Source organism: Scyliorhinus torazame, chromosome 1 (assembly GCF_047496885.1).
Source record: "Scyliorhinus torazame isolate Kashiwa2021f chromosome 1, sScyTor2.1, whole genome shotgun sequence".
Classification (NCBI taxonomy): domain Eukaryota; kingdom Metazoa; phylum Chordata; class Chondrichthyes; order Carcharhiniformes; family Scyliorhinidae; genus Scyliorhinus; species Scyliorhinus torazame.
In genome coordinates, this window is record NC_092707.1 from 424,786,292 (window position 1) to 424,800,542 (window position 14,251).

Genomic DNA, 14,251 nt, shown 5'->3' on the forward strand with positions numbered 1-14,251 from the left:
ATTCTGAGATACTCACCGGATTAGATTCTGAGCTACTCACTGGACTAGATTCTGAGCTACTCACCGGTCTAGATTCTGAGCTACTCACCGGTCTAGATTCTGAGCTACTCACCGGACTATATTCTGAGCTACTCACCGGACTAGATTCTGAGCTACTCACCGGACTAGATTCTGAGCTACTCACCGGAATATATTCTGAGATACTCACCAGGGTAGATTCTGAGCTACTCACCGGAGTAGATTCTGAGCTACTCACCACGGTAGATTCTGAGCATCTCGCCGGACTAGATTCTGAGCTACTCGCCGGACTAGATACTGAGCTACTCACCGGACTAGATTCTGAGCTACTCACCGGACTAGATTCTGAGCAACACACCGGAGTAGATTCTGAGCTACTCACCGGGGTAGATTCTGAGCTACTCACCGGAGTAGATTCTGAGCAACTCCCTGGACTTGATTCTGTGCTACTCACCGGTCTAGATTCTGAGCTACTCACAGGGGTAGATTCTGAGCTACTCACTGGACTAGATTCTGATCTACTCACCGGACTAGATTCTGAGCTAGTAACCGGACTAGATTCTGAGTCACTCACTGGACTAGATTCTGAGCTACTCATCGGAGTAGATTCTGAGCTACTCACCGGGGTAGATTCTGAGCTACTCACCGGACTAGATTCTGAGCTACTCACTGGACTAGATTCGGAGCTACTCACCGGACTAGATACTGAGCTACTCACCGGACTAGATTCTGAGCTACTCACCGGAGTAGATTCTGAGCTACTCACCGGGGTAGATTCTGAGCTACTCACCGGACTAGATTCTGAGCTACTCACTGAACTAGATTCTAAGCTACTCACCGGACTAGATTCTAAGCTACTCACCAGACTAGATTCTGAGCTACTCACCTAACTAGATTCTGAGCTACTCACCGGTCTAGATTCTGAGCTATTCACCGGATTAGATTCTGAGCTACTCACTGGACTAGATTCTGAGCTACTCACCGGTCTAGATTCTGAGCTACTCACCGGGCTAGATTCTGAGCAACTCACCGGACTAGATTCTGAGCTACTCACTGACTAGATTCTGAGCTACTCACCGGACTCGATTCTGAGCTATGCACCGGGGTAGATTCTGAACTACTCACCGGACTAGATTCTGAGCTACTCACCGGACTAGATTCTGAGCTACTCACCAGACTAGATTCTGAGCTACTCACCGAGGGAGACTCTGAGGTACTCACCTAACTAGATTCTGCGCTACTCACCTGTCTAGATTCTGAGATACTCACCGGATTAGATTCTGAGCTACTCACTGGACTAGATTCTGAGCTACTCACCGGTCTAGATTCTGAGCTACTCACCCGGCTAGATTCTGAGCTACTCACCGGACTAGATTCTGAGCTACTCACCGGACTAGATTCTGAGCTAGGCACCGGACTAGATTCTGAGCTACTCACCGGTCTAGATTCTGAGCTACTCACCGGACTAGATTCTGAGCTACTCACCGGACTAGATTCTGAGCTACTCACCGAGTAGATTCTGAGCTATGCACCGGGGTAGATTCTGAACTACTCACCGGACTACATTCTGAGCTACTCACCGGACTAGATTCTGAGCTACTCACCGGACTAGATTCTGAGCTACTCACCGGACTAGATTCTGAGCTACTCACCGGAGTAGATATTGAGCAACTCACTGGACTAGATTCTGTGCTACTCACCGATCTAGATTCTGAGCTACTCACCGGGTTAGATTCTGAGCTACACACTGGACAAGATTCTGAGCTACTCACCGGACTATATTCTGAACTACTCACCAAGGTAGATTCTGAGCTACATACCGGACTAGATGCTGAGCTACTCACTGGACTAGATTCTGAGCTACTCACCGGACTAGATTCTGAGCTACCCACCAGACTAGATTCTGAGCTACTTACCGGAGTAGATTCTGAGCAACTCACCGGACTAGATTCTGAGCTACTCACCGGACTAGATTCTGAGCTACTCACCGGACTAGATTCTGAGCTAATCACCGTCTAGATTCTGAGCTACTCACTGGACTAGATTCTGAGCAACTCACCGGAGTAGTTTCTGAGCAACTCACTGGACTAGAGTCTGTGCTACTCACCGGTCTAGATTCTGAGCTACTCACCGAGGAAGATTCTGAGCTACTCAATGGGCTAGATTCTGAGCTACTCACCGGACTAGATTCTGAGCTACCCAATGGAGTAGGTTCTGAGCTACACACCGGAATATATTCTGAGATACTCACCAGGGTAGATTCTGAGCTACTCACCGGAGTAGATTCTGAGCTACTCACCACGGTAGATTCTGAGCATCTCGCCGGACTAGATTCTGAGCTACACGCCGGACTAGATACTGAGCTACTCACCGGACTAGATTCTGAGCTACTCACCGGACTAGATTCTGAGCAACACACCGGAGTAGATTCTGAGCTACTCACCGGGGTAGATTCTGAGCTACTCACCGGAGTAGATTCTGAGCAACTCCCTGGACTTGATTCTGTGCTTCTCACCGGTCTAGATTCTGAGCTACTCACAGGGGTAGATTCTGAGCTACTCACTGGACTAGATTCTGAGCTACTCACCGGACTAGATTCTGAGCTAGTAACCGGACTAGATTCTGAGTCACTCACTGGACTAGATTCTGAGCTACTCACCGGACTAGATTCTGAGCTAGTAACCGGACTAGATTCTGAGCCACTCACTGGACTAGATTCTGAGCTACTCATCGGAGTAGATTCTGAGCTACTCACCGGGGTAGATTCTGAGCTACTCACCGGACTAGATTCTGAGCTACACACTGGACTAGATTCGGAGCTACTCACCGGACTAGATACTGAGCTACTCACCGGACTAGATTCTGAGCTACTCACCGGAGTAGATTCTGAGCTACTCACCGGGGTAGATTCTGAGCTACTCACCGGACAAGATTCTGAGCTACTCACCGGACTAGATACTGAGCTACTCCCGGACTAGATTCTGAGCTACTCACCGGAGTAGATTCTGAGCTACTCACCGGGGTAGATTCTGAGCTACTCACCGGACTAGATTCTGAGCTACTCACCGGACTAGATTCTGAGCTACTCACCAGACTAGATTCTGAGCTACTCACCTAACTAGATTCTGAGCTACTCACCGGTCTCGATTCTGAGCTATTCACCGGATTAGATTCTGAGCTACTCACTGGACTAGATTCTGACCTACTCACCGGTCTAGATTCTGAGCTACTCACCGGGCTAGATTCTGAGTTACTCACCGGACTAGATTCTGAGCTACTCACTGACTAGATTCTGAGCTACTCACCGGACTCGATTCTGAGCTATGCACCGAGGTAGATTCTGAACTACTCACCGGACTAGATTCTGAGCTACTCACCGGACTAGATTCTGAGCTACTCACCAGACAAGATTCTGAGCTACTCACCGAGGTAGACTCTGAGGTACTCACCTAACTAGATTCTGCGCTACTCACCTGTCTAGATTCTGAGATACTCACCGGATTAGATTCTGAGCTACTCACTGGACTAGATTCTGAGCTACTCACCGGTCTAGATTCTGAGCTACTCACCGGGCTAGATTCTGAGCTACTCACCGGACTATATTCTGAGCTACTCACCGGACTAGATTCTGAGCTACTCACCGGACTAGATTCTGAGCTACTCACCGGAATATATTCTGAGATACTCACCAGGGTAGATTCTGAGCTACTCACCGGAGTAGATTCTGAGCTACTCACCACGGTAGATTCTGAGCATCTCGCCGGACTAGATTCTGAGCTACTCGCCGGACTAGATACTGAGCTACTCACCGGACTAGATTCTGAGCTACTCACCGGACTAGATTCTGAGCAACACACCGGAGTAGATTCTGAGCTACTCACCGGGGTAGATTCTGAGCTACTCACCGGAGTAGATTCTGAGCAACTCCCTGGACTTGATTCTGTGCTACTCACCGGTCTAGATTCTGAGCTACTCACAGGGGTAGATTCTGAGCTACTCACTGGACTAGATTCTGATCTACTCACCGGACTAGATTCTGAGCTAGTAACCGGACTAGATTCTGAGTCACTCACTGGACTAGATTCTGAGCTACTCACCGGACTAGATTCTGAGCTAGTAACCGGACTAGATTCTGAGCCACTCACTTGACTAGATTCTGAGCTACTCATCGGAGTAGATTCTGAGCTACTCACCGGGGTAGATTCTGAGCTACTCACCGGACTAGATTCTGAGCTACTCACTGGACTAGATTCGGAGCTACTCACCGGACTAGATACTGAGCTACTCACCGGACTAGATTCTGAGCTACTCACCGGAGTAGATTCTGAGCTACTCACCGGGGTAGATTCTGAGCTACTCACCGGACTAGATTCTGAGCTACTCACTGAACTAGATTCTAAGCTACTCACCGGACTAGATTCTAAGCTACTCACCAGACTAGATTCTGAGCTACTCACCTAACTAGATTCTGAGCTACTCACCGGTCTAGATTCTGAGCTATTCACCGGATTAGATTCTGAGCTACTCACTGGACTAGATTCTGAGCTACTCACCGGTCTAGATTCTGAGCTACTCACCGGGCTAGATTCTGAGCAACTCACCGGACTAGATTCTGAGCTACTCACTGACTAGATTCTGAGCTACTCACCGGACTCGATTCTGAGCTATGCACCGGGGTAGATTCTGAACTACTCACCGGACTAGATTCTGAGCTACTCACCGGACTAGATTCTGAGCTACTCACCAGACTAGATTCTGAGCTACTCACCGAGGGAGACTCTGAGGTACTCACCTAACTAGATTCTGCGCTACTCACCTGTCTAGATTCTGAGATACTCACCGGATTAGATTCTGAGCTACTCACTGGACTAGATTCTGAGCTACTCACCGGTCTAGATTCTGAGCTACTCACCCGGCTAGATTCTGAGCTACTCACCGGACTAGATTCTGAGCTACTCACCGGACTAGATTCTGAGCTAGGCACCGGACTAGATTCTGAGCTACTCACCGGTCTAGATTCTGAGCTACTCACCGGACTAGATTCTGAGCTACTCACCGGACTAAATTCTGAGCTACTCACCGAGTAGATTCTGAGCTATGCACCGGGGTAGATTCTGAACTACTCACCGGACTACATTCTGAGCTACTCACCGGACTAGATTCTGAGCTACTCACCGGACTAGATTCTGAGCTACTCACCGGACTAGATTCTGAGCTACTCACCGGAGTAGATATTGAGCAACTCACTGGACTAGATTCTGTGCTACTCACCGATCTAGATTCTGAGCTACTCACCGGGTTAGATTCTGAGCTACACACTGGACAAGATTCTGAGCTACTCACCGGACTATATTCTGAACTACTCACCAAGGTAGATTCTGAGCTACATACCGGACTAGATGCTGAGCTACTCACTGGACTAGATTCTGAGCTACTCACCGGACTAGATTCTGAGCTACCCACCAGACTAGATTCTGAGCTACTTACCGAGGTAGATTCTGAGGTAATCACCTGACTAGATTCTGCGCTACTCACCGGTCTAGATTCTTAGATACTCACCGGATTAGATTCTGAGCTACTCACTGGACTAGATTCTGAGCTCCTCACCGGTCTAGATTCTGAGCTCCTCACCCGTCTAGATTCTGAGCTACTCACCGGGCTAGATTCTGAGCTACTCACCGGACTAGATTCTGAGCTACTCACCGGACTAGATTCTGAACTACTCACAGGACTAGATTCTGAGCTACTCACCGGACTAGATTCTGAGCTAGGCACCGGACTAGATTCTGAGCTACTCACCGGTCTAGATTCTGAGCTACTCACCGGACTAGATTCTGAGCTACTCACCGGACTCGATTCTGAGCTACTCACCGGACTAGATTCTGAGCTACTCACCGGTCTAGATTCTGAGCTACTCACCGGGGTAGATTCTGAGCTACACACTGGACTAGATTCTGAGCTACTCACCGGACTAGATTCTGAACTGCTCACCAAGGTAGATTCTGAGATACTCACCGGAGTAGATTCTGAACTGCTCACCAAGGTAGATTCTGAGCTACTCACCGGAGTAGATTCTGCGCTACTCACCGGAGTAGATTCTGAGCTACTTACCGGACTAGATGCTGAGCTACTCACCGAGGTAGATTCTGAGGTACTCACTGGACTAGATTCTGAGCTACTCACCGGACTAGATGCTGAGCTACTCACCGGACTAGATTCTGAGCTACTCACCGGAGTAGATTCTGAGCTACTCACCAAAGTAGATTCTGAGCTACTTACCGGACTAGATGCTGAGCTACTCACCGGACTAGATTCTGAGCTACTCACCGGTCTAGATTCTGAGCTACTCACCGGGATAGATTCTGAGCTACTCACCGGACTAGATTCTGAGCTACTCACCGGACTAGATTCTGAGCTACTCACCGGACTAGATTCTGAGCTAGGCACCGGACTAGATTCTGAGCTACACACCGGACTAGATTCTGAGCTACTCACCGGACTACATTCTGAGCTACTCACCGGGGTAGATTCTGAGCTACTCACCGGACTAGATTCTGAGCTACTCACCGGACTAGATTCCGAGCTACTCACCGGACTAGATTCTGAGCTACTCACCGGACTAGATTCTGAGCTACTCACCGGGGTAGATTCTGAGCTACTCACCGGGGTAGATTCTGAGCTACTCACCGAACTAGATTCGGAGCGACTCACCGGGGTAGATTCTGAGCTACTCACCGGACTAGATTCTGAGCTACTCACCGGACTAGATACTGAGCTACTCACCGGACTAGATTCTGAGCTACTTACCGGACTAGATGCTGAGCTACTTACCGGACTAGATGCTGAGCTACTCATCAGACTAGATTCTGAGCTACTCACCGGACTAGATGCTGAGCTGCTCACCGGACTAGATTCTGAGCTACTCACCGGACTAGATTCTGAGCTACTCACCGGATTAGATTTTGAGCTACTCACTGGACTAGATGCTGAGCTACTCACCGGGGTAGATTCTGAACTACTCACCGGACTAGATTCTGAGCTACTCACCGGACTAGATTCTGAGCTAGGCACCGGGCTAGATTCCGAGCTACTCACCGGTCTAGATTCTGAGCTACTCACCTTACTAGATTCTGAGCTACTCACCAGACTAGATTGTGAGCTACTCACCGGAGTAGATTCTGAGCAACTCACTGGACTAGATTCTGTGCTACTCACCGGTCTACATTCTGACCTACTCATAAGGAAGATTCTGAGCTACTCACTGGACTAGATTCTGAGCTACTCACCGGACTAGATTCTGAGCTACTCACCGGACTAGATTCTGAGCTACTCAATGGAGTAGGTTCTGAGCTACACACCGGAGTAGATTCTGAGCAACGCACTGGACTAGATTCTGTGCTACTCACCGGTCTGGATTCTGAGCTACTCACCGAGGAAGATTCTGAACTACTCACTGGACTAGATTCTGAGCTACTCACCGGACTAGATACTGAGCTACTCACCGGACTAGATTCTGAGCTACTCAATGGAGTGGTTTCTGAGCTACACACCGGAGTAGGTTCTGAGGTACTCACCGGGGTAGATTCTGAGCTGCTCACCGGAGTAGATTCTGAGCTACTCACCGGACTAGATTCTAAGCTACTCACCGGACTAGATTCTGAGCTACACACCGGAGTAGATTCTGAGCTACACACCGGGGTAGATTCTGAGCTACTCACCGGAGTAGATTCTGAGCAACTCCCTGGACTAGATTCTGTGCTACTCACCGGTCTAGATTCTGAGCTACTCACCGGGGTAGATTCTGAGCTACTCACTGGACTAGATTCTGAGCTACTCACCGGACTAGATTCTGAGCTACTCACCGGACTAGATATTGACCTACTCCCCAGGGTAGATTCTGAGCGACTCACCGGACTAGATTCTGAGCTACTCACCGGACTAGATACTGAGCTACTCACCGGACTAGATTCTGAGCTACTCACCAGACTAGATTCTGAGCTACTCACCGGACTAGATTCTGAGCTACTCACCAGACTAGATTCTGAGCTACTCACCGGGGTAGATTCTGTGCTACTCACCAGAGTAGATTCTGAGCTACTCACCGGGGTAGATTCTGAGCTACTCACCGGACTAGATTCTGAGCTACTCACCAGACTAGATTCTGAGCTACTCACCGGACTAGATTCTGAGCTACTCACCAGACTAGATTCTGAGCTACTCAACGAGGTAGATTCTGAGGTACTCACTGGGGTAGATTCTGAACTACTCACCATGGTAGATTCTGAGCATCTCACCGGAATAGATTCTGAGCTACTCACCGGTCTAGATTTTGAGCTACTCACCGTGGTAGATTCTGAGCTACACACCGGATTAGATTCTGAGCTACTCACTGGACTAGATTCTGAGCTACTCACCGGTCTAGATTCTGAGCTACTCACCGGGCTAGATTCTGAGCTACTCCCCGGGGTAGATTCTGAGCTACACACCGGATTAGATTCTGAGCTAGGCACCGGACTAGATTCTGAGCTACTCACCGGACTAGATTCTGAGCTACTCACCGGACTAGATTCTGAGCTACTCACCGGGGTAGATTCTGAGCTACTCACCGGACTAGATTCTGAGCTACTCACCGGACTAGATTCCGAGCTACTCACCGGACTAGATTCTGAGCTACTCACCGGACTAGATTCTGAGCTACACACCGGGGTAGATTCTGAGCTACTCACCGAACTAGATTCGGAGCGACTCACCGGGGTAGATTCTGAGCTACTCACCGGACTAGATTCTGAGCTACTCACCGGACTAGATACTGAGCTACTCACCGGACTAGATTCTGAGCTACTCACCGGACTAGATTCTGAGCTACTTACCGGACTAGATGCTGAGCTACTTACCGGACTAGATGCTGAGCTACTCATCAGACTAGATTCTGAGCTATTCACCGGACTAGATGCTGAGCTGCTCACCGGACTAGATTCTGAGCTACTCACCGGACTAGATTCTGAGCTACTCACCGGATTAGATTTTGAGCTACTCACTGGACTAGATGCTGAGCTACTCACCGGGGTAAATTCTGAACTACTCACCGGACTAGATTCTGAGCTACTCACCGGACTAGATTCCGAGCTAGGCACCGGGCTAGATTCCGAGCTACTCACCGGTCTAGATTCTGAGCTACTCACCTTACTAGATTCTGAGCTACTCACCGGACTAGATTCTGAGCTACTCACCGGAGTAGATTCTGAGCAACTCACCGGGGTAGATTCTGAGCTACTCACCGGGGTAGATTCTGAGCTACTCACCAGAGTAGATTCTGAGCTACTCACCGTGGTAGATTCTGAGCTACTCACCGGACTAGATTCTGAGCTACTCACCAGACTAGATTCTGAGCTACTCACCGGACTAGATTCTGAGCTACTCACCAGACTAGATTCTGAGCTACTCACCGGGGTAGATTCTGAGCTACTCACCAGAGTAGATTCTGAGCTACTCACCGGGGTAGATTCTGAGCTACTCACCGGACTAGATTCTGAGCTACTCACCAGACTAGATTCTGAGCTACTCACCGGACTAGATTCTGAGCTACTCACCAGACTAGATTCTGAGCTACTCAACGAGGTAGATTCTGAGCTACTCACTGGGGTAGATTCTGAACTACTCACCGGAATAGATTCTGAGCATCTCACCGGAATAGATTCTGAGCTACTCACCGGTCTAGATTTTGAGCTACTCACCGTGGTAGATTCTGAGCTACACACCGGATTAGATTCTGAGCTACTCACTGGACTAGATTCTGAGCTACTCACCGGTCTAGATTCTGAGCTACTCACCGGGCTAGATTCTGAGCTACTCCCCGGGGTAGATTCTGAGCTACACACCGGATTAGATTCTGAGCTAGGCACCGGACTAGATTCTGAGCTACTCACCGGACTAGATTCTGAGCTACTCACCGGACTAGATTCTGAGCTACTCACCGGGGTAGATTCTGAGCTACTCACCGGACTAGATTCTGAGCTACTCACCGGACTAGATTCCGAGCTACTCACCGGACTAGATTCTGAGCTACTCACCGGACTAGATTCTGAGCTACTCACCGGGGTAGATTCTGAGCTACTCACCGAACTAGATTCGGGGCGACTCACCGGGGTAGATTCTGAGCTACTCACCGGACTAGATTCTGAGCTACTCACCGGACTAGATACTGAGCTACTCACCGGACTAGATTCTGAGCTACTCACCGGACTAGATTCTGAGCTACTTACCGGACTAGATGCTGAGCTACTTACCGGACTAGATGCTGAGCTACTCATCAGACTAGATTCTGAGCTATTCACCGGACTAGATGCTGAGCTGCTCACCGGACTAGATTCTGAGCTACTCACCGGACTAGATTCTGAGCTACTCACCGGATTAGATTTTGAGCTACTCACTGGACTAGATGCTGAGCTACTCACCGGGGTAGATTCTGAACTACTCACCGGACTAGATTCTGAGCTACTCACCGGACTAGATTCTGAGCTAGGCACCGGGCTAGATTCCGAGCTACTCACCGGTCTAGATTCTGAGCTACTCACCTTACTAGATTCTGAGCTACTCACCGGACTAGATTCTGATCTACTCACCGGAGTAGATTCTGAGCAACTCACTGGACTAGATTCTGTGCTACTCACCGGTCTACATTCTGACCTACTCATAAGGAAGATTCTGAGCTACTCACTGGACTAGATTCTGAGCTACTCACCGGACTAGATTCTGAGCTACTCACCGGACTAGATTCTGAGCTACTCAATGGAGTAGGTTCTGAGCTACACACCGGAGTAGATTCTGAGCAACTCACTGGACTAGATTCTGTGCTACTCACCGGTGTAGATTCTGAGCTACTCACCGAGGAAGATTCTGAACTACTCACTGGACTAGATTCTGAGCTACTCACCGGACTAGATACTGAGCTACTCACCGGACTAGATTCTGAGCTACTCAATGGAGTGGTTTCTGAGCTACACACCGGAGTAGGTTCTGAGGTACTCACCGGGCTAGATTCTGAGCTGCTCACCGGAGTAGATTCTGAGCTACTCACCGGACTAGATTCTAAGCTACTCACCGGACTAGATTCTGAGCTACACACCGGAGTAGATTCTGAGCTACACACCGGGGTAGATTCTGAGCTACTCACCGGAGTAGATTCTGAGCAACTCCCTGGACTAGATTCTGTGCTACTCACCGGTCTAGATTCTGAGCTACTCACCGGGGTAGATTCTGAGCTACTCACTGGACTAGATTCTGAGCTACTCACCGGACTAGATTCTGAGCTACTCACCGGACTAGATACTGACCTACTCCCCAGGGTAGATTCTGAGCTACTCACCGGACTAGATTCTGAGCTACTCACCGGACTAGATACTGAGCTACTCACCGGACTAGATTCTGAGCTACTCACCAGACTAGATTCTGAGCTACTCACCGGACTAGATTCTGAGCTACTCACCAGACTAGATTCTGAGCTACTCACCAGAGTAGATTCTGAGCTAGTCACCGGGGTAGATTCTGAGCTACTCACCGGACTAGATTCTGAGCTACTCACCAGACTAGATTCTGAGCTACTCACCGGACTAGATTCTGAGCTACTCACCAGACTAGATTCTGAGCTACTCACCGGTCTAGATTTTGAGCTACTCACCGTGTTAGATTCTGAGTTACACACCGGATTAGATTCTGAGCTACTCACCGGACTAGATTCTGAGCTACTCACCGGACTAGATTCTGAGCTACTCACCGGGCTAGATTCTGAGCTACTCACCGGTCTAGATTCTGAGCTACTCACCGGGCTAGATTCTGAGCTACTCACCGGGCTAGATTCTGAGCTACTCCCCGGGGTAGATTCTGAGCTACACACCGGATTAGATTCTGAGTTACTCACCGGACTAGATTCTGAGCTACTCCCCGGACTAGATTCTGAGCTACTCACCGGACTAGATTCTGAGCTATGCACCGGGGTAGATTCTGAACTACTCACCGGACTAGATTCTGAGCTACTCACCGGACTAGCTTCTGAGCTAGGCACCGGACTAGATTCTGAGCTACTCACCAGTCTAGATTCTGAGCTACTCACCGGACTAGATTCTGAGCTACTCACCGGACTAGATTCTGAGCTACTCACCGGAGTAGATTTTGAGCAACTCACCGGAGTAGATTTTGAGCTACTCACCGGGTTAGATTCTGAGCTACACACTGGACTAGATTCTGAGCTACTCACCGGACTAGATTCTGAGCTACTCACCGAGGTAGATTCTGAGCTACTTACCAGACTAGATGCTGAGCTACTCACTGGACTAGATTCTGAGCTACTCACCGGACTAGATTCTGAGCTACTCACCAGACTAGATTTAGAGCTACTCACCGAGGTAGATTCTGAGGTACTCACCGGAGTAGATTCTGAGCAACTCCCTGGACTAGATTCTGTGCTACTCACCGGTCTAGATTCTGAGCTACTCACCGGGGTAGATTCTGAGCTACTCACCGGACTAGATTCTGAGCTACTCATCGGACTAGATTCTGAGCTACTCACTGGACTAGATTCTGAGCTACTCACCGGACTAGATTCTGAGCTACTCACCGGACTCGATACTGACCTACTCCCCAGGGTAGATTCTGAGCTACTCACCGGACTAGATTCTGAGCTACTCACCGGACTAGATACTGAGCTACTCACCGGACTAGATTCTGAGCTACTCACCAGACTAGATTCTGAGCTACTCACCGGACTAGATTCTGAGCTACTCACCAGACTAGATTCTGAGCTACTCACCGAGGTAGATTCTGAGCTACTCACCAGAGTAGATTCTGAGCTACTCACCGGGGTAGATTCTGAGCTACTCACCGGACTAGATTCTGAGCTACTCACCAGACTAGATTCTGAGCTACTCACCGGACTAGATTCTGAGCTACTCACCAGACTAGATTCTGAGCTACTCAACGAGGTAGATTCTGAGGTACTCACTGGGGTAGATTCTGAACTACTCACCATGGTAGATTCTGAGCATCTCACCGGAATAGATTCTGAGCTACTCACCGGTCTAGATTTTGAGCTACTCACCGTGTTAGATTCTGAGCAACACACCGGATTAGATTCTGAGCTACTCACTGGACTAGATTCTGAGCTACTCACCGGTCTAGATTCTGAGCTACTCACCGGGCTAGATTCTGAGCTACTCCCCGGGGTAGATTCTGAGCTACACACCGGATTAGATTCTGAGCTACTCACCGGACTAGATTCTGAGCTACTCCCCGGACTAGATTCTGAGCTACTCACCGGACTAGATTCTGAGCTATGCACCGGGGTAGATTCTGAACTACTCACCGGACTAGATTCTGAGCTACTCACCGGACTAGCTTCTGAGCTAGGCACCGGACTAGATTCTGAGCTACTCACCAGTCTAGATTCTGAGCTACTCACCGGACTAGATTCTGAGCTACTCACCGGACTAGATTCTGAGCTACTCACCGGAGTAGATTTTGAGCAACTCACCGGAGTAGATTTTGAGCTACTCACCGGGTTAGATTCTGAGCTACACACTGGACTAGATTCTGAGCTACTCACCGGACTAGATTCTGAGCTACTCACCGAGGTAGATTCTGAGCTACTTACCAGAATAGATGCTGAGCTACTCACTGGACTAGATTCTGAGCTACTCACCGGACTAGATTCTGAGCTACTCACCAGACTAGATTTAGAGCTACTCACCGAGGTAGATTCTGAGGTACTCACCTAACTAGATTCTGAGCTACTCACCGGTCTAGATTCCGAGATACTCACCGGATTAGATTCTGAGCTACTCACTGGACTAGATTCTGAGCTACTCAATGGAGTAGGTTCTGAGCTACACACCGGAGTAGATTCTGAGCAACTCACTGGACTAGATTCTGTGCTACTCACCGGTCTAGATTCTGAGCTACTCACCGAGGAAAGTTCTGAGCTACTCACTGGACTAGATTCTGAGCTACTCACCGGACAAGATTCTGAGCTACTCACCGGACTAGTTTCTGAGCTACTCACCAGACTTGATTCTGAGCTACTCACAAGAGTAGATTCTGAACAACTCACTGGACTAGATTCTGTGCTACTCACCGGTCTAGATTCTGAGCTACTCACCGGGGTAGATTCTGAGCTACACACTGGACTAGATGCTGAGCTACTCACCAGACTTGATTCTGAGCTACTCACCGGACTAGATTC